Raw genomic sequence first — 24,467 nt, 5'->3', positions numbered from 1 at the left:
CTAAATTTTGTCCTGAGTTTAGAAATAACCAATGTTTACATGTTCTTTGCTTTTTTTGCAAGCTATAGGGCCATAAATACAAGTAGCACTTTGCTATTTCCAAACCATTTTATGCAAGATTAGCGCTAGTTACATTGGGACACTGATATCTTTCAGGAATACCTGAATATCCATTGACATGTATATATTTTTTTTTAGAAGACATCCCAAAGTATTGATCTAGGCCAATTTTGGTATATTTCATGCCACCATTTCACCGCCAAATGCGATCAAATACAAAAAATCGTTCACTTTTTCACAAACTTTCGGTTTCTCACTGAAATTATTTACAAACAGCTTGTGCAATTATGGCATAAATGGTTGTAAATTTTTCTCTGGGATCCCCTTTGTTCAGAAATAGCAGACATATATGGCTTTGGCATTGCTTTTTGGTAATTAGAAGGCCGCTAAATGCCGCTGCGCACCACACGTGTATTATGCCCAGCAGTGCAGGGGTTAATTAGGGAGCTTGTAGGGAGCTTGTAGGGTTAATTTTAGCTTTATTCTAGTGTAGCAGACAACCCAAAGTATTGATCTAGGCCCATTTTGGTATATTTCATGCCACCATTTCACCGCCAAATGCGATCAAATAAAAAAAAAAGTTCCCTTTTTCACAAACTTTTTGTTTCTCACTGAAATTATTTACAAACAGCTTGTGCAATTATGACATAAATGGTTGTAAATTTTTCTCTGTGATCCCCTTTGTTCAGAAATAGCAGACACATATGGCTTTGGCGTTGCTTTTTGGTACTTAGGCCGCTAAATGCGCATCACACGTATTATGGCTAGCAGTGAAGGGGTTAATTAGGTAGCTTGTAGGGAGCTTGCAGGGTTAATTTTAGCTTTAGTGTAGAGCTTAGCCTCCCACCTGAAACATCAGACCCCCTGATCCCTCCCAAACAGCTCTCTTCCCTCCCCCACCCCACAATTGTCCCCGCCATCTTAAGTACTGGCAGAAACTGCCAGTACTAAAATAAAAGCTATATTTGGGCTTTTTTTTAAAAAAAGAAAAGGCATATTTACATATGCTGCTCTGTAGGACCCCCCGTTAGCCCCCAAACTGACTGATCCCCCACCAAACAGCTCTCTAACTCTCCCCCTGTCTTAATGGCCGCCATCTTGGGTACTGGCAGCTGTCTGCCAGTACCCAGTTTAGAATAAAATTGGTGATTTTTAAATTTTTCCCCTTTTCTGTAGTGTAGCACCCTGCCCCACCAAAAACCAACCCCCCACCCCCTCCTAGATACCATCGATTTATATATTTTTTGCCATAAATATACCCCTTTCTCAAACTTTTAAACAGTATTTTCTGTAGTGTAGCGTTCCCACCCGCTCCCGCCCCGTGCACGCGCCCGCCCGCCACCCCCGTGCACGCGCGCGCGCCCGTGCGCGCCCCCATCGGCTCTGCCCCCGATCCCGCCCCCCTCTACATTACCCGGCCCATCGATGGCCGCCCACCCGCCTCCCAAGTCGGCTCCCACCCACCAACGATACCGGCCATCGATGTCCGGTGCAGAGAGGGCCACAGAGTGGCTCTCTCTGCATCGGATGGCCATCTAGCGTTATTGCAGGATGCCTCCATATCGAGGCATCACTGCAATAACCGGAAAGCAGCTGGAAGCGAGCAGGATCGCTTCCAGCTGCTTTCCACACCGAGGACGTGCAGGGTACGTCCTCAGGCATTAACTGCCTTTTTTTTGAGGATGTGCCCTGCACGTCCTCGGTCATTAAGGGGTTAAGGCTGCAGTTTTTGAGAGATTGCTGCTCTCCCGCCTTCAAACAGAGAAGAAAAGAGATGAGCAAGCTGAATTACCAAGGAACTACTAGAGCATCCAATCTTCCTAATATTCATAGTTTTGCTTAGGCTCTGGTTCATATTAAACCTGTAATCAAGCCAATTTCTCCTCCATGGCATCTTAACTTGATGTTAAGGATTTTGCAGGCTCCTCCTTTTGATCCTATGTATAAGGTGGATATTAGACTACTAGTTATTTATTTTGGCTATACATTCTGATAGAAGAGATTCTGAGTTATCTACTATTTTTTGTGACCCCCTTATCTATCTATTTTTTCATCAGGATAAGGCTGTTTAAAGGACTTGATTTTTTTGCCTAAGGTTGTTTCTTCAGATAACAGTAGTAGACAGATTTATGTTCCTTCTTTGTGTCCTAATCCAAAATATGCTTCAGAGAAATCTTTGCATTCTTTGGATGTTGCTAGGGCATTTAAATATTACATTTATGCTACTAAGGACTTTAGACAAACTTCAAGTTTGTTCATTCATTTTTTTGGTCCTAAGAAGGGTCATCCATTTTCTGCTGTTTCTTTGACCTCTTGGTTGAAACTTTTGATTCACAAAGCTTATTTGTAGCCAGGTCAGCCTTCACTGCAGCAGATTAATGTCTATTCTACTAGGTCAGTTGCCACTTGGCTTTCAATAATGAGGCTTCAGTTGATCAGATGTGTAAGGCAGCTCTTTGGTCTTCTTTACATACTTTTACAAAATACCATTTTGATGTTTTTCTTCTGAATCAGCATTTGGTAGCAAGGTTCTTCAGGCATCTGTCTCAGTTTGATTTTTGCCTATTTGATTTATTTTCAGTACAGTAAAAAAAAAATAATAATAAAACTATTTGGGTTGTGGATTTAATTTCTCAGTGAAATAAAGATATTTTAAATCCCTTCTTTTATGTTATTACTCATGGACTACACAGCTTGGGTATTAGTTCCTAGGAGTAATGGATTGTGGACTCTCACCATCTGTATGAAAGAAAACATAATTCATGCTTACCTGATAAATTAATTTCTTTCATGGTGGTAAGAATCCAGGAGACCTCACACTTAAGTTTTTTAGTGTTCATTTTTTTCTTTAGCACAATTTTTTCCCCTGTTCTTTTAATGTCTCAAATTCCTTTTTCTTACCTCCCTTTGCTGGCTATATGTTCGACTGAGGTATGTATGAGGTGGAAGGGGTTTTATCGGGCTCTTGGAGTTTGGGAATCGTTGCCTCCACATAGTGGTAGAGAAGAGTAATTCCCAGGAGTAATGGATAGTGGCCTCTCACCACCATGAAAGAAATTAATTCATCAGATAAGCATGAATTATGTTTGTGAGACTAGAGGAAAGTCTGATTGAGCAAAGCAAGGAGTTCCATGTGATAGGTGCAGTTATAGAAAAGTCTTGCAGATGTGTGAGTGAGGAAGTATCGAGAGATGAGAAGAGATGTAGATCTTGGGGACAAAATGTATATAATCAACTACCTTGCTGGGTCTAGAAACTGTCACATTTATATCAGCATTAGCACATCACAGAAAACTACATGGGACATACAAATTAAATTCAAAATGTAAAAAGCACCTCCAGTAATGTGTTTTTTTTTTATCTGAACTCAGAGCATGCACGACTGGCAAACGCAGGTGCATGCAGTTTTGGTAGAGATTCACCTACACGTTGAAAAATCATCACTTTAGCAGCATGAATATTAGAGGAACAATCCTGCCCAAATTGAAATCCCCGTGGATGCAGTTCAGTTATGAATATAAGAATTTTTGTAATACACATGTATTAGCAAAATGCTTCTAATAAAAGCTATAGCAATATTAAAGTATATTTAAAGGGACATGAAACCCAAATTTTTTCTTTCATGATTTAGAAAGAGGATACAATTATAAACAACTTTCTAATTTACTTCTATTATCTATTTTGCTTCATTCTCTTGATATTCTTTGCTGAAAAGCATATCTAGATATGCTTAGTATGCTGAATGGTAGCTGCACATAGATGCCTCCTGTGATTGGTTCACTGTGTGCATTGCTATTTCTTAATTAAAGTATATCTACAGAATAAAGCAAATTAGGTAATAGAAGTAAATTGGAATGTTGTTTAAAATTATATTTTCTACCTTAATCATGAAAGAAAATGTTTGGGTATAGTGTCCCTTTAAGTATGTACCGTGCACCAATATTTTAAACACAACACTTGCTCAAAGAGTCTAAGGTACTTGTACCATCTGGTAATGACTGAGTTTGTTAATTGCTGACATGATACAATCTCCAATGGCGCTCTGAGCAACTGCAGTATTTAAAATGCTGGTGCACTGAGAATATCTAGGTATGATTCACATGCACATGCAGAGAAAAATATTAACACTAAAACAATGATAACTTTAATTAGAAGTATTTTTGCTAATACATGTATATTGCAAATATTTTTTTATTCAAATGTTTATTCATCTATGCACATTTAAATTTTGACCTGGATGTCCATTAAGTGGAAGCATTTTTGGAAAAACAAGTCTATTTTTAAAATACTGATGGTTTTTGTACAGAAGTTGTTGCACTTCAAATATCTCAACATCTTTTATTTGTACACTTCATTGGGGAAATGGTGGATCATCTCTCCCTGAAATGCCTACATGGTGTGCCATTTCCTCAGCTTTTGGCATAATGATACTAGGAGACAGCATGTATTTTTGGAGGAATAACTAATGCTGAACAGAAAGGTAAACCCAGATCACCTTGGCTAATTTTCAGACAGATTACGAGTTTTGAGCACTATAGGGAAATTAACGACCACAACATTTTCAGCGTTATTTCACCTCCCTGCTATTACAGATTTACAAAAAGCAGGCTTGTACGGGCGATATGGTTGCGTTGAGCTCCATACCACACCAAAATCAAGCGCTACTTTGACGTGCTTGTGCAGTATTTCCCCATAGACATCAATGGGCAGAGCCGACAAAAAAAAGCCTAACACCTGCAATCGCGGAATGAAAAGCTCCATAACGCAGCCTCATTGATGTCTATGGGGAAAAGAAAAAGTAACGTTAAAACCTAACACCCTAACATAAACCCCACGTCTAAACACCTCTAATCTGCTGCCCCTAACATCGCTGCCACCTACATTACAGTTATTAACCCCTAATCTGCTGCTCCTAACATCGCTGCCACCTACATTACAGTTATTAACCCCTAATCTGCCGTCCCTAACATCGCCGCCACCTACCTTACAGTTATTAACCCTTAGTATGCCGTCCCCAATGTCGCCGCCACTATACTAAAGTTATTAACCCCTAAACCTAACCCTAACGTAACCCTAACCCTAAGCATAACCCTAATGTAACCCTAAGCCTAAATCTAACCCTAACACCCCCTAACTTAAATATAATTAAAATAAAGCAAAATAAACCTTACAATTATTAACTAAATAATTCCTATTTAACACTAATTGCAAAGTTACCTGTAAAAAAACTAATAGTTATATTGTAGCTATCTTATGTTTTATTTTTATTTCACAGGTAAGTTTGTATTTATTTTAACTAGGTAGACTAGTTATTAAATAGCTATTAACTATTTACTAGCTACCTAGTTAAAATAAATACAAAGTTACCTGTAAAATAAACCCTAACCTGCCTTACACTAAAACTAAAATACAATTTACTAACTTACAAAAAAGAAAAACACTAAATTACAAAAAATTACAAAAAATAAAAAATGAAACTATCAAACATAAAAACAAATTACTCCTAATCAAATAGCCCTATCAAAATAAAAAAGCCCCCTCAAAATAAAAAGAAACCCTAGTCTACACTAAACTGCCAATGGCCCTTAGAAGGGCCTTTTGTGGGGCATTTCCCCAAAGATACCAGCTCTTTTACATTGCAATAAAAAATACAAACAACCCCCTAACAGTAAAACCCAACACCCACCCAACCAAACCCCCTAAATAAACCTAAGCTAAACATTGCCCTGAAAAGGGCATTTAGCTCTTTTACGAATTGCCCAAAACCCTAACCTAAAAAAAACACACCCAAAAAACCCTTAAATAAACCTAACACTAAACCCCGACGATCCACTTACAGTTATCGAAGTCCGGACATCCATCCTCATCCAGCCGGCGAAGTTCTCATCCAAGCAGCAAGAAGTCTTCATCCAGACTGCATCTTCTATCTTCATCCATCCAACGTGGACCGGGTCCATCTTCAAGACAATGGTGCGGAGCATCCTCTTCTTACGGTCGTCGCCGTAAACTGAAGGTTCCCTTAAAGTAATGTCATCCAAGATGGCATCCCTTACATTCCTATTGGCTGAAAGATTTCTATCAGCCAATAGGAATTAAAGGGGAAAAATCCTATTGGCTGTTGCAATCAGTCAATAGGATTGAGCTCTCATTCTATTGGCTGTTCCAATCAGCCAATAGAATGAGAGCTAAATCCAATTGGCTGATTGGATCAGCCAATAGGATGAAAGCTCATAAGAAGAGGATGCTCTGCGCCGGATGTCTTAAAGATGGACCGCTCTGCGCCGGCTGGATGAAAATAGAAGATGCCGTCTGGATGAGGATGGATGTCGGGACTTAGCTAACTGTAAGTGGATCGTCGGGGGTTAGTGTTAGGTTTTTTTAAAAGGTTTTTTGGGTGGGTTTTTTTAAGGTGAGGGTTTTGGGCAATTCGTAAAAGAGCTAAATGCCCTTTAAGGGCAATGCCCATCCAAATGCCCTTTTCAGGGCAATGTTTATCTTAGGTTTTTATTTGGGGGTTTGGTTGGGTGGGTGGTGAGTTTTACTGTTGGGGGGGTTGTTTGTATTTTTTATTGCAATGTAAAAGAGCTGGTATCTTTGGGGCAATGCCCTGCAAAAGGCCCTTTTAAGGGCCATTGGCAGTTTAGTGTAGGCTAGGGTTTTTTTAATTTTGGGGGGGCATTTTTATTTTGATAGGGCTATTAGATTAGGAGTAATTTGTTTTTATTTTTGATAATTTTGTTTTTTATTTCTTGTAATTTAGTGTTTTTATTTTTTGTAAGTTAGTAAATTGTATTTTATTAATTTAATTTATTTCATTTTATTGTAATGTTAGGTTTTAGTGTAAGGCAGGTTAGGTTTTATTTTACAGGTAACTTTGTATTTATTTTAACTAGGTAGCTAGTAAATAGTTAATAACTATTTAATAACTAGTCTACCTAGTTAAAATAAATACAAACTTACCTGTGAAATAAAAATAAAACCTAAGATAGTTAATAGTTGCGGCGAGGTCCGGAGCGGAAGATTAGGGGTTAATAAATTTGATATACTGTTTGCAATGTGGGAGGGCCTTGGTTTAGGGGTTAATAGGTAGTTTATGGGTGTTAGCTGCAATTCAACACAATCGAGTATGATCGGTTTGATTGACATCCCCCTGCTGGTGGCCGATTGGCCGCGAATCTGCAGGGGGTGGCGTTGCTGGAGCAATACTGAATACAGAGAGCGTATTGCTCTCCGCATTCAGCGAGGTCTGTCGGATCTGATCCGCACTGTCGATCAGGTCCGACAGACCTTTGTTAAATAGGCCCCTAAAGGTGTATATGTATGCATGTGCATTAGTATGTGTTTATATATTTTTGTATACGTATAATGTGTATGTACTGTACATGTGTGTGTACAAATGAAAGTGTATGTATGTGTGAAGTATTATAAACATTCATTTCATTAGAAAATCATAGTTTAAAAGTTAGTGAAGAACTCTAGTACTTTACCTTCGGTTTACCTCACTTTCAGAATAGCTCACCTTTGGCTTAGTGTTCAAGCAATAACTAACGTGAGTTTTTCAGAGCGCCCCATAGAAGACTATTATGTGAGGGATTTTGCAAACCAGCGCTATCAGACATCCAGATGTTAGCATGCCCTACACTTTTGCTTGAGAGCATATATAATACTTTCAACATTATGGGCTAGATTACAAGTGCAGCGCTAAATTATTGCACGCGTGCAAAAGGTCAAATTTGCCCGTTTGCGGGCATGTAATAATTATTGCTACCGCAAGCTCGCGGAAGTAATTCATTTTAGTAATTCATTTTCTAAAAGTGACTCAAATGCCCTCAAAGTAGAGGGCATTAGAATTTTTTATTAGAAAAAAATGTAGCATTATTTTAGAAATAAAAAACAACTACACTAGGCAGTTTTGGGGGTCTAAAGTTGGTGGGACAGGGGTGTTAGAAAAAAAAAAAACGGGACTGAAAACTGCCTTTACATTGCAGTCTATGGCAACTGTGTATTCTCAGTAAATATATATGTATATGACTATATACAGGGAGTGCAGAATTATTAGGCAAATGAGTATTTTGACCACATCATCCTCTTTATACATGTTGTCTTACTCCAAGCTGTATAGGCTCGAAAACCTACTACCAATTAAGCATATTAGGTGATGTGCATCTCTGTAATGAGAAGGGGTGTGGTCTAATGACATCAACACCCTATATCAGGTGTGCATAATTATTAGGCAACTTCCTTTCCTTTGGCAAAATGGGTCAAAAGAAGGACTTGACAGGCTCAGAAAAGTCAAAAATAGTGAGATATCTTGCAGAGGGATGCAGCACTCTTAAAATTGCAAAGCTTCTGAAGCGTGATCATCGAACAATCAAGCGTTTCATTCAAAATAGTCAACAGGGTCGCAAGAAGCGTGTGGAAAAACCAAGGCGCAAAATAACTGCCCATGAACTGAGAAAAGTCAAGCGTGCAGCTGCCAAGATGCCACTTGCCACCAGTTTGGCCATATTTCAGAGCTGCAACATCACTGGAGTGCCCAAAAGCACAAGGTGTGCAATACTCAGAGACATGGCCAAGGTAAGAAAGGCTGAAAGACGACCACCACTGAACAAGACACACAAGCTGAAACGTCAAGACTGGGCCAAGAAATATCTCAAGACTGATTTTTCTAAGGTTTTATGGACTGATGAAATGAGAGTGAGTCTTGATGGGCCAGATGGATGGGCCCGTGGCTGGATTGGTAAAGGGCAGAGAGCTCCAGTCCGACTCAGACGCCAGCAAGGTGGAGGTGGAGTACTGGTTTGGGCTGGTATCATCAAAGATGAGCTTGTGGGGCCTTTTCGGGTTGAGGATGGAGTCAAGCTCAACTCCCAGTCCTACTGCCAGTTTCTGGAAGACACCTTCTTCAAGCAGTGTTACAGGAAGAAGTCTGCATCCTTCAAGAAAAACATGATTTTCATGCAGGACAATGGTCCATCACACGCGTCCAAGTACTCCACAGCGTGGCTGGCAAGAAAGGGTATAAAAGAAGAAAATCTAATGACATGGCCTCCTTGTTCACCTGATCTGAACCCCATTGAGAATATGTGGTCCATCGTCAAATGTGAGATTTACAAGGAGGGAAAACAGTACACCTCTCTGAACAGTGTCTGGGAGGCTGTGGTTGCTGCTGCACGCAATGTTGATGGTAAACAGATCAAAACACTGACAGAATCCATGGATGGCAGGCTTTTGAGTGTCCTTGCAAAGAAAGGTGGCTATATTGGTCACTGATTTGTTTTTGTTTTGTTTTTGAATGTCAGAAATGTATATTTGTGAATGTTGAGATGTTATATTGGTTTCACTGGTAAAAATAAATAATTGAAATGGGTATATATTTGTTTTTTGTTAAGTTGCCTAATGATTATGCACAGTAATAGTCACCTGCACACACAGATATCCCCCTAAAATAGCTATAACTAAAAACAAACTAAAAACTACTTCCAAAACTATTCAGCTTTGATATTAATGAGTTTTTTGGGTTCATTGAGAACATGGTTGTTGTTCAATAATAAAATTAATCCTCAAAAATACAACTTGCCTAATAATTTTGCACTCCCTGTACATTTATATTTGTGATATCCCTTTAAGACTTTCTGACTATCAGCACTTCCTCCTATTTAAGGAAGTGCTTCTCCATTACTCAGTGCCTGAAAATTAAAGTGGATTCTCTCATCCTTTGCTATTGCTCATTTCAAGCAGTTTATTTTTCCCTTTCAGGTCTAAAGTATTTAATAATTTTTGAAGGCTGATTGTACTCAAAGTTTGCTGCACTTCTTTCCTGATTCCTTTTTTGTGGACCGTTACTTCTAATCATATTCCTACGCTTCCGGAACTCTATCACTCACAGCTGAAGCCGCACTCACACATGCTGCTACCGGACGCCGCTTTCTAATATTCTCCGGTTTAGTATATTCTCTGCTGCTAATACCGCTCTCCACGCTTCACCATCGTTTCTGGGGAAATCTGGTCTTATCACCACGCTGGTATTGGTATCGTATTGTATACAAAGTTTAAGGTTTACAAATATAACGCTAAGTGTCATTACTTACCTGAGCTGTATTTTCACTGAATTAACCTCCTCCTTGCTGCTCAATATTGCGTGTGTGTTGGATCATTGTATATATATTTTAGAGTGTTTGTGTGAGTGCGTGAAACTAAAGGAAAGTTATTTGAACATTACTTTACTAAGAATTGAACTTTATCAACTTATTTCATATCCTGAATTTAAAGGAATTTTTTCTCATTTTTTCTTTGAATATAAACGAATCAATGTTTATATAGTAGAAGCTTTATATGCTTCTCACATAAGAATTATTATTAACATTCATAGAGGTATAGTCCATACTTTCATCTCAATTACTAAAGTAAATGCTCACCTTGTGCATGCGAGTATATTAAGTTATATATATTTGCTGTTTACAAGAATAGAGCTACATTCCCTTTATTTTATTTTTCTCTAAAGTTTGTGAGACAAATTTATTCACACATATCACAGAATTTTCAGGCCATAAAAAGAAAGTTTTTTTTTATTAATTTTTGGAATATGGATCCTAATGAAATTAAAAATGAACTTTCTAATATTCATCAGAAATTAGAATATCTTGCTAGAGCATTAACAGAGGTACAAACTGAAAATAAAGCTCTCAAAACCATAATAAAAGATTGTATGTCAGGGAAAGAAGCAGGAATTGCTGAACCTCACATACAATACCCACAACCATTTTCTGGCAAACGCAGCGAATTCAGGGATTTTAAAAGTGCATGTAAACTTCTTTTCTCACTTAGACCTAAAACATATCATAGTGAAAGGATAAAGGTCTGTACCACTATTTCCTTCCTACAGGGGGAGCCACGCTCCTGGGCCAATAGATTTTTAGAAAGTGAACATTCAATATTGGATTCGCTTGAAGAATTTTTTTTAGCTATGACTGCCTTGTATGAGGATTCCCACACTCAAATAACAGCTGAAAATAAATTAAGATCTATGAAACAAGGGAAAAGAAACATTGAAGAATTTATTACTGAATTTCAAATGTGGATAGATGACTCTCAATGGAACGAGATCAGTTTAAAGAATCAATTCAGATTGGGTCTCTCTGAATCCCTTAAAGATGAATTGTCACGATTAGAGATGCCTGACACACTGAATGGGTTGATGAAATTAAGCACCACCTTGGACCGAAGGTTACGTGAAAGAAAGGCTGAAAAAGCTTCCTATGAAGTGGTGCCCAGACGTTCATATCCCTGTTTTACAACCATGGAAAAAGCTGTTTCAAACCAGGTTCCTATGGAAATTGGAACTATAAGGGGTCCTCTAACCCCAGAGGAAAAAATTAGACGTAGATTAGAAAATCTCTGTCTTTATTGTGGACAAAAAGACCACTCCGTCACAAATTGTCCATCTCTATTGAGACAGAAAAAGGGTAAGGGTAGTTGCAAAAACAATATTTTTCACATTTCTCAAAACCCCAATCTCACTCTCACTTTTTCTTTACAGTGGGATCAGAAAAACGTGCGCTCTAACGCTTTGATTGATTCTGGGGCGTCAGGAAACTATATAGACATAGCATATGTTAAGCTCAATAAAATTCCAATTGTTGTCAAGACACATCCTGTTTCTGTTAAACTTATTGATGGTTCTATTATACAACAGGGCCCCATTACTCATCAGACAATCCCTTTACTCATAACAACTGACCAAGGACATTCTGAATATATTACTTTTGACCTCATACCTATCTACATGCATATTATTATCTTAGGTTTTAACTGGTTACAAATACATAATCCTCATATTGACTGGTCATCACAACAAATAAAATTTGACTCTGATTATTGTACAAAGACTTGTTTTCCCTATCAGGTAATCTCTACTATAGAACATGAGCTGCCACAAATTTATCAGGACCTGGCAGAGGTATTTGACCTCAAGGAGGCAGAAAACCTCCCACCTCATAGGGAATTTGACTGTCCCATTGATTTAATACCGGGATCTCAGATACCACATGGTAAGATTTACCCTCTTTCGCAAGAAGAATTGGTATATCTAAGATCATATTTAGATGAAAACTTGCGAAAAGGGTTCATCTCACACTCAACATCCCCTGCTGCTGCAGGATTATTCTTAGTACGCAACAAAGATGGGACAATAAGACCCATTATAGACTACAGGGCATTGAATGAAATAACAATTAAAAATAGGTATCCTTTACCTCTCATACCAGAGTTACTCGAAAGATTAAATGAGGCCACGATCTACTCGAAATTAGATCTAAAGGGCGCTTATAATCTTATTCGCATAAAGGAAGGGCACGAATGGAAAACCGCGTTCAGAACCCGCTATGGTCTTTTCCAGTATAACGTAATGCCCTTTGGTTTGAGCAATGCTCCCGCAACCTTCCAACATTTTATCAACGAGATTTTTCATGATTTAATGGATATCTGTGTCATCATATATCTAGATGATATTCTGATTTATTCGAAATCTCCCAAAGAACATGAAAAACATGTTAGGTGGGTTCTTACTCGACTCAAGGAGCATAAGTTATATGCCAAGCTAGAAAAATGTGTTTTTCATGCCTCAAAAATAAAATTTTTGGGTTATATAATTACCCCAAACAAAATAGAAATGGATCCTGAAAAAGTATCCGCTATTAAAGACTGGCCTAAACCCACTACAGTAAAAGCATTACAGCGATTTATTGGTTTCGCAAATTATTACCGTAAATTTATAAAAAACTTCTCCTCAGTGATAAAACCATTAACACAATTAACTAGCATAAAACAGCTCTTTAAGTGGTCTGAACAAGCCCAGAAGACTTTTGATAGTCTTAAGGAAATGTTCACAACAGCTCCAATATTAACACTGCCTAAATTTGATCAACAGTTCCTGTTGGAAGTTGATGCATCTAATACAGGCATAGGGGCTGTTCTTTCCCAACAAAATAAGGAGACAGGTGAAGTTCATCCCATTGCGTTCTATTCAAGAACGTTGACTTGTGCTGAAGCTAACTATAGTGTTGGAGACAAAGAACTCCTTGCTATTAAGTGTTCTCTAGAACAATGGAGACACCTACTAGAAGGATCAGTAATTCCATTCCTTATATATACTGATCATAAAAATTTAGAATACTTAAAAAAGAATAAGACTTTAACAGCAAGGCAAGCAAGATGGTCACTCTTTCTAGATCGCTTTAACTTTCTAATAACTTATAAACCTGGGAGTCAAAACACAAAGGCAGATGCACTTTCACGTATTTATGAGTTACTTCCACATGAACAACCTAACTTCACTATTCCACCAGAAAAGATAATAGGTACTTTAACACCTTTATAAGAAGAGATTTACAACGCTCTAAAACATGATTCAATACCATTACAAAATTGTTCCAAAGATTCTACTACAGGTCTTTTTTATCATGAAGAAAAGTTATACATACCTGAGAAAATAAGATCTTCCATTCTCACACATACCCATGATGACACCTTATCTGGTCACCCAGGGATACAAAAAACCATTGAACTTACCCGTCGTAAGTTTTGGTGGCCAGGAATGAATAAATACATTTATGATTATGTCTCTAGGTGTGAGAATTGTGCTAGAAATAAAATTGAACATAAAAAACCCATAGGGTTACTTAGACCTCTGCCCATTCCAGATAAACCATGGAGTACTATTGCCATGGATTTTATAGTTGAGTTACCTGCATCACAACAATATAACACTATCATGGTAGTAGTCGACCATTTAACAAGACTGGCTCATTTTATTCCACTTAAGGGATTACCAACTGCCATGACTACAGCTAAAGTATTTCTTGATCAGGTTGTAAGACTACATGGTTTACCCTCTAATATTATTACTGACAGGGGTACCCAATTCACCTCTTCGTTCTGGAGATCTTTGTGTAAATTACTGAAAATTGATCATCGCTACACTACTGCTTTTCATCCTCAGACAAATGGCTTGACAGAAAGACTCAACCAGACTATTGAACACTTTTTACGTTCTTATATTTCACATTTACAAGATGACTGGCTAATTTACCTTCCTATGGCAGAATTTACTCATAATAATTCATTCTGTTCCTCAACCAAAACATCCCCCTTCTTCGCAACTTATGGGTACCATCCTAATACTATAACCTTATCCCACAAAACAGTAAATTCCCCTTCAGCTTTAGATTTTTCTTCCAAGCTTCAAGATCGATTAAGAGTATTGAAAAAACATCTAGCCGAAGCTAAGGAATACCAAAAGAAATACTATGATCGGAAACATTCAATTGGACCTGAATATAAAATAGGTGACCTAGTATTACTCTCTACTAAAAACCTCAAACTTCAGGTCCCTAGCAAGAAATTGGCTAACCAATTTCTGGGACCTTACCCTGTGGAGCAGGTAATAAATCCCAATGTGGTCAAGCTCACATTACCCAAGGACTACAAGTTTCATCCCACTTTTCATATTTCATTACTAAAACCTTTTGATTCAATGACACGTACGACAGTTGATCTTCCACCTCCTATCTCAGTGGATCTTCCAGAGGAATTTGAAGTTGAATCTATATTGGATTCTAGGATTCGACGACAAAGATTAGAATATCTTATCAGATGGAAGGGTTATGGTCCAGAGGATGATTCCTGGCATCTTCATTCGGAAGTTCATGCCCCTCGTCTGGTGAAGTCATTCCATCATCGTTACCCCCTTAAACCTGGTCTGGAATCCCCGGGGGTGATTCCCTGAGAAGGGGGGGATGTGATATCCCTTTAAGACTTTCTGACTATCAGCACTTCCTCCTATTTAAGGAAGTGCTTCTCCATTACTCAGTGCCTGAAAATTAAAGTGGATTCTCTCATCCTTTGCTATTGCTCATTTCAAGCAGTTTATTTTTCCCTTTCAGGTCTAAAGTATTTAATAATTTTTGAAGGCTGATTGTACTCAAAGTTTGCTGCACTTCTTTCCTGATTCCTTTTTTGTGGACCGTTACTTCTAATCATATTCCTACGCTTCCGGAACTCTATCACTCACAGCTGAAGCCGCACTCACACATGCTGCTACCGGACGCCGCTTTCTAATATTCTCCGGTTTAGTATATTCTCTGCTGCTAATACCGCTCTCCACGCTTCACCATCGTTTCTGGGGAAATCTGGTCTTATCACCACGCTGGTATTGGTATCGTATTGTATACAAAGTTTAAGGTTTACAAATATAACGCTAAGTGTCATTACTTACCTGAGCTGTATTTTCACTGAATTAACCTCCTCCTTGCTGCTCAATATTGCGTGTGTGTTGGATCATTGTATATATATTTTAGAGTGTTTGTGTGAGTGCGTGAAACTAAAGGAAAGTTATTTGAACATTACTTTACTAAGAATTGAACTTTATCAACTTATTTCATATCCTGAATTTAAAGGAATTTTTTCTCATTTTTTCTTTGAATATAAACGAATCAATGTTTATATAGTAGAAGCTTTATATGCTTCTCACATAAGAATTATTATTAACATTCATAGAGGTATAGTCCATACTTTCATCTCAATTACTAAAGTAAATGCTCACCTTGTGCATGCGAGTATATTAAGTTATATATATTTGCTGTTTACAAGAATAGAGCTACATTCCCTTTATTTTATTTTTCTCTAAAGTTTGTGAGACAAATTTATTCACACATATCACAATATTTGTGCGCTTCTTACCCCTTCACTGTACAAAGTTCTGATGCTGTCTCTGACGGCATTAGAATGAGGCTCCCATTGGAGCCTATGGAAGTGTGCTCTCGTGAGTGCTATGCTTCCGTGCAATGCGAAGGCGATGTTGCGTACACATTGCACCTAACTTGTAATACCAGCGCATATTAGCGTGATCTGGTATTACAAAGTGGAGCACAAATATCGATTCAGCGAAAGCGATATATTGCGCTCCATTATAGGCCCCTATTTAACAAAGGTCTTGCGGACCTGATCCGACAGTGTGGATCAGGTCCGGAAGACCTCGCTGAATGTGGAGAGCAATACGCTCTCCGTATTCAGCATTGCACCAGCAGCTCACAAGGGGGGTGTCAATCAACCCAATCGTACTCGATCGGGTTGAATTGTGGCAATGTCTGTCCACCTGCTCAGAGCAGGCAGACAGGTTATGGAGCAGCGGCTTTATAACTGGTGTTTCTGGCGAGTCTGAAGACTCACCAGAAACACGGGCAGTCAAGCTCCTTTCGAAGCTTGATAGATAGGCCCCATAATCTGGCCCTTTGAGTGCAAACATAAAAGTACTATTGATTTACCTTGAGCAGTGTTAGTGCACAAACGTGCTAATATTTGTTGTGCTCCACTTGTAATCTACCCCATCATCGTCACCTCTCAATCAATACTGGATAAAACAGATTCATGTTCTGATGTAAGAAGAACTGTTTATCATTTATTATTGTGTCATTGCCCAAAACTGTGTTAATATAACATCACAACTGTAGAGTCCTTGTTGAAAGTGTAGCTTCTTGTCTGCCCGTAACTGATCTAATACATATTACAGTTTAACATTATTTTTCTTGTATTATTATTTACCTATCATTATTCTAAAATAACTTATTAACCTATCTCTGCTAGCATCCTTTATTGCAACATTTTGCCTCTGAATTATTAATCATCTATACAGCACCTTATAAAATAAGTTTTTAGGCCTCTAAACCATATTTGATTTATTTAATGTATTCTAATCCCATGGCAACCACATTTCTGTCTGCTTTCGGGACGGTCTTTGCTTTAATAATGCCTAAGAAAAGAAACTCTTGCTATCATCATATTATTCTCTGTATGGGCTGCCTCGCTTTTAACTTGGCTTCATCTAGAGGAATTGATCTGAACAGTCTTGGTTTGATCAAAGGAAGACAAAGCGGCAGTGGAAAGTGGGCCTGTCACCTTCTCACCCAGCTCCTGAAATATTTATCACAGACCTGTATCCCTAGTTGAGTGAGTAGCTCCACACAGCATGTCAGCAACAATCTATTATGTGCCACATATTTTGTCTTGATAATTTTTCCCTCGGATTTAGTTGCACTGAAATTTCTCTCCTCATGAATTTGAAATACAGTGATGCTTGAAAAACAAGATACCTTGTCATAGGATCAAGAGGTGGGTTTCAGTAGCATTTAACGTTACTTCACCAAATAAAATGTGCTCACTGGCATTTTAGATGACTTTATTGTAAACTGCAACTCATACTGAGAACATTTTCAGTAGATTGAGCTTAAAAAAAATGTTTGGAAAGTTTAAAATGGCACTAACATATTGGTGACTGGTAAACAGACAAATAACTTAGTTTACCTATTTTAAGAGTAGGAAGCATAATGAATAGAGGATTGCTCGTGTTCGTTCTTAATGGAGACATGGCACTGCATCTGTCAAACCATGCCCCTATTGATTTGTTTGAAGGTGCATTCTGAATATAATTATTGTTAGCACCTGCTGCAAAGCAGAGGCAAAAGGTTAATATAGGCAATTTAAAATAGCTAATCATTTCCTAATGTAGGATTTGTATGACATTGTAGGTAATCATATGTAACAAAGAATATGTCTGTTTCAACCCTTTCTAACTCATTTTTAAATGTTAAAGGCATATTTTACCCAATTTTTTTCTTTCATGATTCAGATAGAGCATGCAAATTTAAAGCAACTTTCTAATTTACTCCTATTATCATTTGTTTTTCATTCTCTTGGTATCTTTATTTGAAAAAACAGGAATGTAAGTTTAGGAGCCGGCCCATTTTTGTTATGCATCCTGGGTAGGGCTTGCAAGCGCTATCCAGGTGCTGAACCAAAAATGGGCTGACTCCTAAACTTTACATTCCTGCTTTTTCAAATAAAGACACCAAGAGAATGAAAAACAATTGATAATAGGAGAAAACTAGAAAGTTGCTTAAATTTGCATGCTCTATCTAAATCAAGAAAGAAAAAATGTGGGTTCAGTATCCCTTTACGTTATGGCCAAGGTTATATCCAGTAAGGGACTATAAAGGGTGATTAGTAGGAGCTTCTAATAAGTCCTTATAATAAAGTATTACTAGGCCTTAATGCGACATAAACATCCAATGTAAATGCAAGATGCAGACTTGACACCAGTAGTAGTTGTGGTGTGTTTGATTTAGATTAAGAGCACGAAGGACAAGGATCAGAAGTTGTGAATCTGTCCTCTCAGGATCACAAATTGTGAGCAGCATTTGCTGGCCCTATTTATCATTGCAAAAGCGTATGCTTGTGTAACATTGCCCGTCTGCTCTCACTAAACCAATTGCACAAGAACAGGGCTTTTCAATCATCCCATCATATTAGTCTCAGATGATTTTAATCTGAAACTTTTTAGATAGCACAGGGTGTTAATGAAGCAGCGGTTAAAACCGCCTCTTCATAAATATTACTTGCAGTCACCCATGAGGAGCATTGAGCCTTTGATTAATCTAGCTCTAAGACTTGTTGTCATTTAAATGCTTTGTGACCTATATGACCTCAGCCTTATTCTAACCTCTGAGGTCACAATTATTATAGTTGCTTCGGTGCAAACTTTCAATTGGCTGCATCTGCCCACCATTTGGCTTGTCTCCTAAGCCGTCATATATCACAACCTGAAGAATAAGTCTGATGCCAAAGTTATACCCTCTCAGTCTGTTCCTCTAGAAAGCAGGGTGAGAGCATTTTCAGAAATACAGATTCTTACGGCTAGATTTGGAGTTTGGCGGTAAAAGGGCTGTTAACGCTCCGCGGGTTTTTTTCTGGCCGCACCATAAATTTAACTCTGGTATCGAGAGTTCAAACAAATGCTGCGTTAGGCTCCAAAAAAGGAGCGTAGAGCATTTTTACCGCAAATACAACTCTCGATACCAGAGTTGCTTACGGACGCGGCCGGCCTCAAAAACGTGCTCGTGCACGATTCTCCCATAGGAAACAATGGGGCTGTTTGAGCTGAAAAAAAACCTAACACCTGCAAAAAAGCAGCGTTCAGCTCCTAACGCAGCCCCATTGTTTCCTATGGGGAAACACTTCCTACGTCTGCACCTAACACTCTAACATGTACCCCGAGTCTAAACACCCCTAGCCTTACACTTATTAACCCCTAATCTGCCGCCCCCGCTATCGCTGACCCCTGCATTACACTTTTAACCCCTAATCTGCCGCTCCGTAAACCGCCGCCACCTACGTTATCCCTATGTACCCCTAATCTGCTGCCCTAACATCGCCGACCCCTATGTTATATTTATTAACCCCTAATCTGCCCCCCACAACGTCGCCGACACCTACCTACACTTATTAACCCCTAATCTGCCGAGCGGACCTGAGCGCTACTATAATAAAGTTATTAACCCCTAATCCGCCTCACTAACCCTATCATAAATAGTATTAACCCCTAATCTGCCCTCCCTAACATCGCCGACACCTACCTTCAATTATTAACCCCTAATCTGCCGACCGGAGCTCACCGCTATTCTAATAAATGTATTAACCCCTAAAGCTAAGTCTAACCCTAACACTAACACCCCCCTAAGTTAAATATAATTTTTATCTAACGAAATAAATTAACTCTTATTAAATAAATGATTCCTATTTAAAGCTAAATACTTACCTGTAAAATAAATCCTAATATAGCTACAATATAAATTACATTTATATTATAGCTATTTTAGGATTAATATTTATTTTACAGGTAACTTTGTATTTATTTTAACCAGGTACAATAGCTATTAAATAGTTAAGAACTATTTAATAGTTACCTAGTTAAAATAATTACAAATTTACCTGTAAAATAAATCCTAACCTAAGTTATAATTAAACCTAACACTACCCTATCAATAAAATAATTAAATAAACTACCTACAATTACCTACAATTAACCTAACACTACACTATCAATAAATTAATTAAACACAATTGCTACTAATAAATACAATTAAATAAACTATCTAAAGTACAAAAAATAAAAAAGAACTAAGTTACAGAAAATAAAAAAATATTTACAAACATAAGAAAAATATTACAACAATTTTAAACTAATTACACCTACTCTAAGCCCCCTAATAAAATAACAAAGACCCCCAAAATAAAAAATTCCCTACCCTATTCTAAATTTAAAAAGTTACAAGCTCTTTTACCTTACCAGCCCTGAACAGGGCCCTTTGCGGGGCATGCCCCAAGAAGTTCAGCTCTTTTGCCTGTAAAAGAAAACATACAATACCCCCCCCCCAACATTACAACCCACCACCCACATACCCCTAATCTAACCCAAACCCCCCTTAAATAAACCTAACACTAAGCCCCTGATGATCTTCCTACCTTGTCTTCACCATGCCAGGTTCACCGATCCGTCCTGGCTCCAAGATCTTCATCCAACCCAAGCGGGGGTTGGCGATCCATAATCCGGTGCTCCAAAGTCTTCCTCCTATCCGGCAAGAAGAGGACATCCGGACCGGCAAACATCTTCTCCAAGCGGCATCTTCTATGTTCTTCCATCCGATGACGACCGGCTCCATCTTGAAGACCTCCAGCGCGGATCCATCCTCTTCTTCCGACGACTAGACGACGAATGACGGTTCCTTTAAGGGACGTCATCCAAGATGGCGTCCCTCGAATTCCGATTGGCTGATAGGATTCTATCAGCCAATCGGAATTAAGGTAGGAATTTTCTGATTGGCTGATGGAATCAGCCAATCAGAATCAAGTTCAATCCGATTGGCTGATCCAATCAGCCAATCAGATTGAGCTCGCATTGTATTGGCTGATCGGAACAGCCAATAGAATGCGAGCTCAATCTGATTGGCTGATTGGATCAGCCAATCGGATTGAACTTGATTCTGATTGGCTGATTCCATCAGCCAATCAGAAAATTCCTACCTTAATTCCGATTGGCTGATAGAATCCTATCAGCCAATCGGAATTCGAGGGACGCCATCTTGGATGACGTCCCTTAAAGGAACCGTCATTCGTCGTCTAGTCGTCGGAAGAAGAGGATGGATCCGCGCTGGAGGTCTTCAAGATGGAGCCGGTCGTCATCGGATGGAAGAACATAGAAGATGCCGCTTGGAGAAGATGTTTGCCGGTCCGGATGTCCTCTTCTTGCCGGATAGGAGGAAGACTTTGGAGCACCGGATTATGGATCGCCAACCCCCGCTTGGGTTGGATGAAGATCTTGGAGCCAGGACGGATCGGTGAACCTGGCATGGTGAAGACAAGGTAGGAAGATCATCAGGGGCTTAGTGTTAGGTTTATTTAAGGGGGGTTTGGGTTAGATTAGGGGTATGTGGGTGGTGGGTTGTAATGTTGGGGGGGGGGGTATTGTATGTTTTCTTTTACAGGCAAAAGAGCTGAACTTCTTGGGGCATGCCCCGCAAAGGGCCCTGTTCAGGGCTGGTAAGGTAAAAGAGCTTGTAACTTTTTAAATTTAGAATAGGGTAGGGAATTTTTTATTTTGGGGGTCTTTGTTATTTTATTAGGGGGCTTAGAGTAGGTGTAATTAGTTTAAAATTGTTGTAATATTTTTCTTATGTTTGTAAATATTTTTTTATTTTCTGTAACTTAGTTCTTTTTTATTTTTTGTACTTTAGATAGTTTATTTAATTGTATTTATTTGTAGCAATTGTGTTTAATTAATTTATTGATAGTGTAGTGTTAGGTTAATTGTAGGTAATTGTAGGTAGTTTATTTAATTATTTTATTGATAGGGTAGTGTTAGGTTTAATTATATCTTAGGTTAGGATTTATTTTACAGGTAAATTTGTAATTATTTTAACTAGGTAACTATTAAATAGTTCTTAACTATTTAATAGCTATTGTACCTGGTTAAAATAAATACAAAGTTACCTGTAAAATAAATATTAATCCTAAAATAGCTATAATATAAATGTAATTTATATTGTAGCTATATTAGGATTTATTTTACAGGTAAGTATTTAGCTTTAAATAGGAATCATTTATTTAATAAGAGTTAATTTATTTCGTTAGATAAAAATTATATTTAACTTAGGGGGGTGTTAGTGTTAGGGTTAGACTTAGCTTTAGGGGTTAATACATTTATTAGAATAGCGGTGAGCTCCGGTCGGCAGATTAGGGGTTAATAATTGAAGGTAGGTGTCGGCGATGTTAGGGAGGGCAGATTAGGGGTTAATACTATTTATGATAGGGTTAGTGAGGCGGATTAGGGGTTAATAACTTTATTATAGTAGCGCTCAGGTCCGCTCGGCAGATTAGGGGTTAATAAGTGTAGGTAGGTGTCGGCGACGTTGTGGGGGGCAGATTAGGGGTTAATAAATATAACATAGGGGTCGGCGATGTTAGGGGCAGAAGATTAGGGGTACATAGGGATAACGTAGGTGGCGGCGATTTGCGGTCGGAAGATTAGGGGTTAATTATTTTAAGTAGCTTGCGGCGACGTTGTGTGGGGCAAGTTAGGGGTTAATAAATATAATATAGGGGTCGGCGGGGTTAGGGGCAGCAGATTAGGGGTACATAAGTATAACGTAGGTGGCGGTCGGCAGATTAGGGGTTAAAAAATTTAATCGAGTGGCGGCGATGTGGGGGGACCTCGGTTTAGGGGTACATAGGTAGTTTATGGGTGTTAGTGTAGTTTAGGGTACAGTAGTTAAGAGCTTTATGAACCGGCGTTAGCCAGAAAGCTCTTAACTCCTGCTTTTTTCAGGCGGCTGGAATCTTGTCGTTAGAGCTCTAACGCTCACTGCAGAAACGACTCTAAATACCAGCGTTAGAAAGATCCCATTGAAAAGATAGGCTACGCAAATGGCGTAGGGGGATCTGCGGTATGGAAAAGTCGCGGCTGTAAAGTGAGCGTTAGACCCTTTAATCACTGACTCCAAATACCAGCGGGCGGCCAAAACCAGCGTTAGGAGCCTCTAACGCTGGTTTTGACGGCTACCGCCGAACTCTAAATCTAGGCCTTAGTTTTTTCGAGACCATACATAAATAGTGTTAGCTACAAGGAATAAGACTAAAGGGCCATAAAAGTCAACAAAGTACATCATATTTTCCATTAGAGCATGAAGAGTATTGATCATGCACTACTGTGAGAATAGAAGTACTGCTCGGAACCTGCAGACCACTGTGGGTCCTGGATGAAAATGGCCGCTGATCCAATTACAACTCAGCTATGCAAATAGCACTTATGATTGTGATTTGTGGGTCCCTTTGCGGGTATTAAACATACAGTATTACAGGATTGTTAGTTTTAAAATTACATGAATTCACAAATGCTGGTAAGTAAACTATTTACATTTATAAGGTGATTGCTGTTACTCAACATTATATTTGCATCTATAATTAATATTGCAATATTATCTACAATCTTTTTTAAGGTAGATCTAAGAGAGAGAGATAGGGGGCGCCCTTGGTACACCAGACTATGTTAAACAGCAAATGTCGCAGTAGTTGAGAGACCTTTAAGTAATGTACAGATATCTCATAGGAATTATCTCAATCTTAAATGGATGATATATACCACAATAGGTGAATTAAAAATTATCACAAATTTATAGATGGTATCCCACAACGTGTCAGCAGAAAAATATCAATCATAAATGAAAACCAATGACACAGTAATATGGAAATATGTCCTATAACAATGTATCAGTGGATATATGAATCACATTTAAATTTATATGGGTGATATATAAACCAATGTAATACAATCTTTCTAATAGAAATTGACAGAGAGCAAGTAGGAATCAGAATGCAAGTAGGAATCAAAATACAAACAGATGCTATATATTGCAATAAGTTTACAATATATAAGGTGGTAGTATATGAATTTGGTCAAAATGATAATAAATGAAAAATAAAGAATATATAGAAAAGTCCCAGATAATATGATATGTGATGGTATCAAAGATGCAGTAGATGATTTGGGTCAAGGCAGCTGTCTGTGTGAGGATCAAGGCCCAGATCCAGAGTCAAATATCTGTAGACAACATAAAAGGACAGAAGCGCCACATGGCCCAATATTGTTTGACAAATGATAACTAAAAACAGTGTAATAGCACACTCACATTTGGTGAGCCACCCCTAATGGTGTAGATGAGGCGGCCTGGAATCATACACAGTCACCCAGCAGACTGATCTCCAATGGCTGATCAATGGTGCATGTGTTCTTTATTCAGGTCCAATGCTGAGGTGCATGTGTCCCTTACTGAGGTGCATGTGTCCCTTACTGAGGTGCATGTGTCCCTTATTGATTTCTCATGCTGAGGTGCATGTGTCCCTTACTGAGGTGCATGTGTCCCTTACTGAGTTGCATGTGTCCCTTATTGAAGTTTCATGCTGAGGTGCATGTGTCCCTTATTGAGGTCACATGCAGAGGTGCATGTGACCATTACTGAGGT

The sequence above is a fragment of the Bombina bombina genome, chromosome 3 (assembly GCF_027579735.1).
Source record: "Bombina bombina isolate aBomBom1 chromosome 3, aBomBom1.pri, whole genome shotgun sequence".
In the NCBI taxonomy this organism is placed as follows: domain Eukaryota; kingdom Metazoa; phylum Chordata; class Amphibia; order Anura; family Bombinatoridae; genus Bombina; species Bombina bombina.
The sequence above is the reverse complement of the archived record's forward strand: the minus strand, read 5'-3'. Positions refer to the sequence as shown.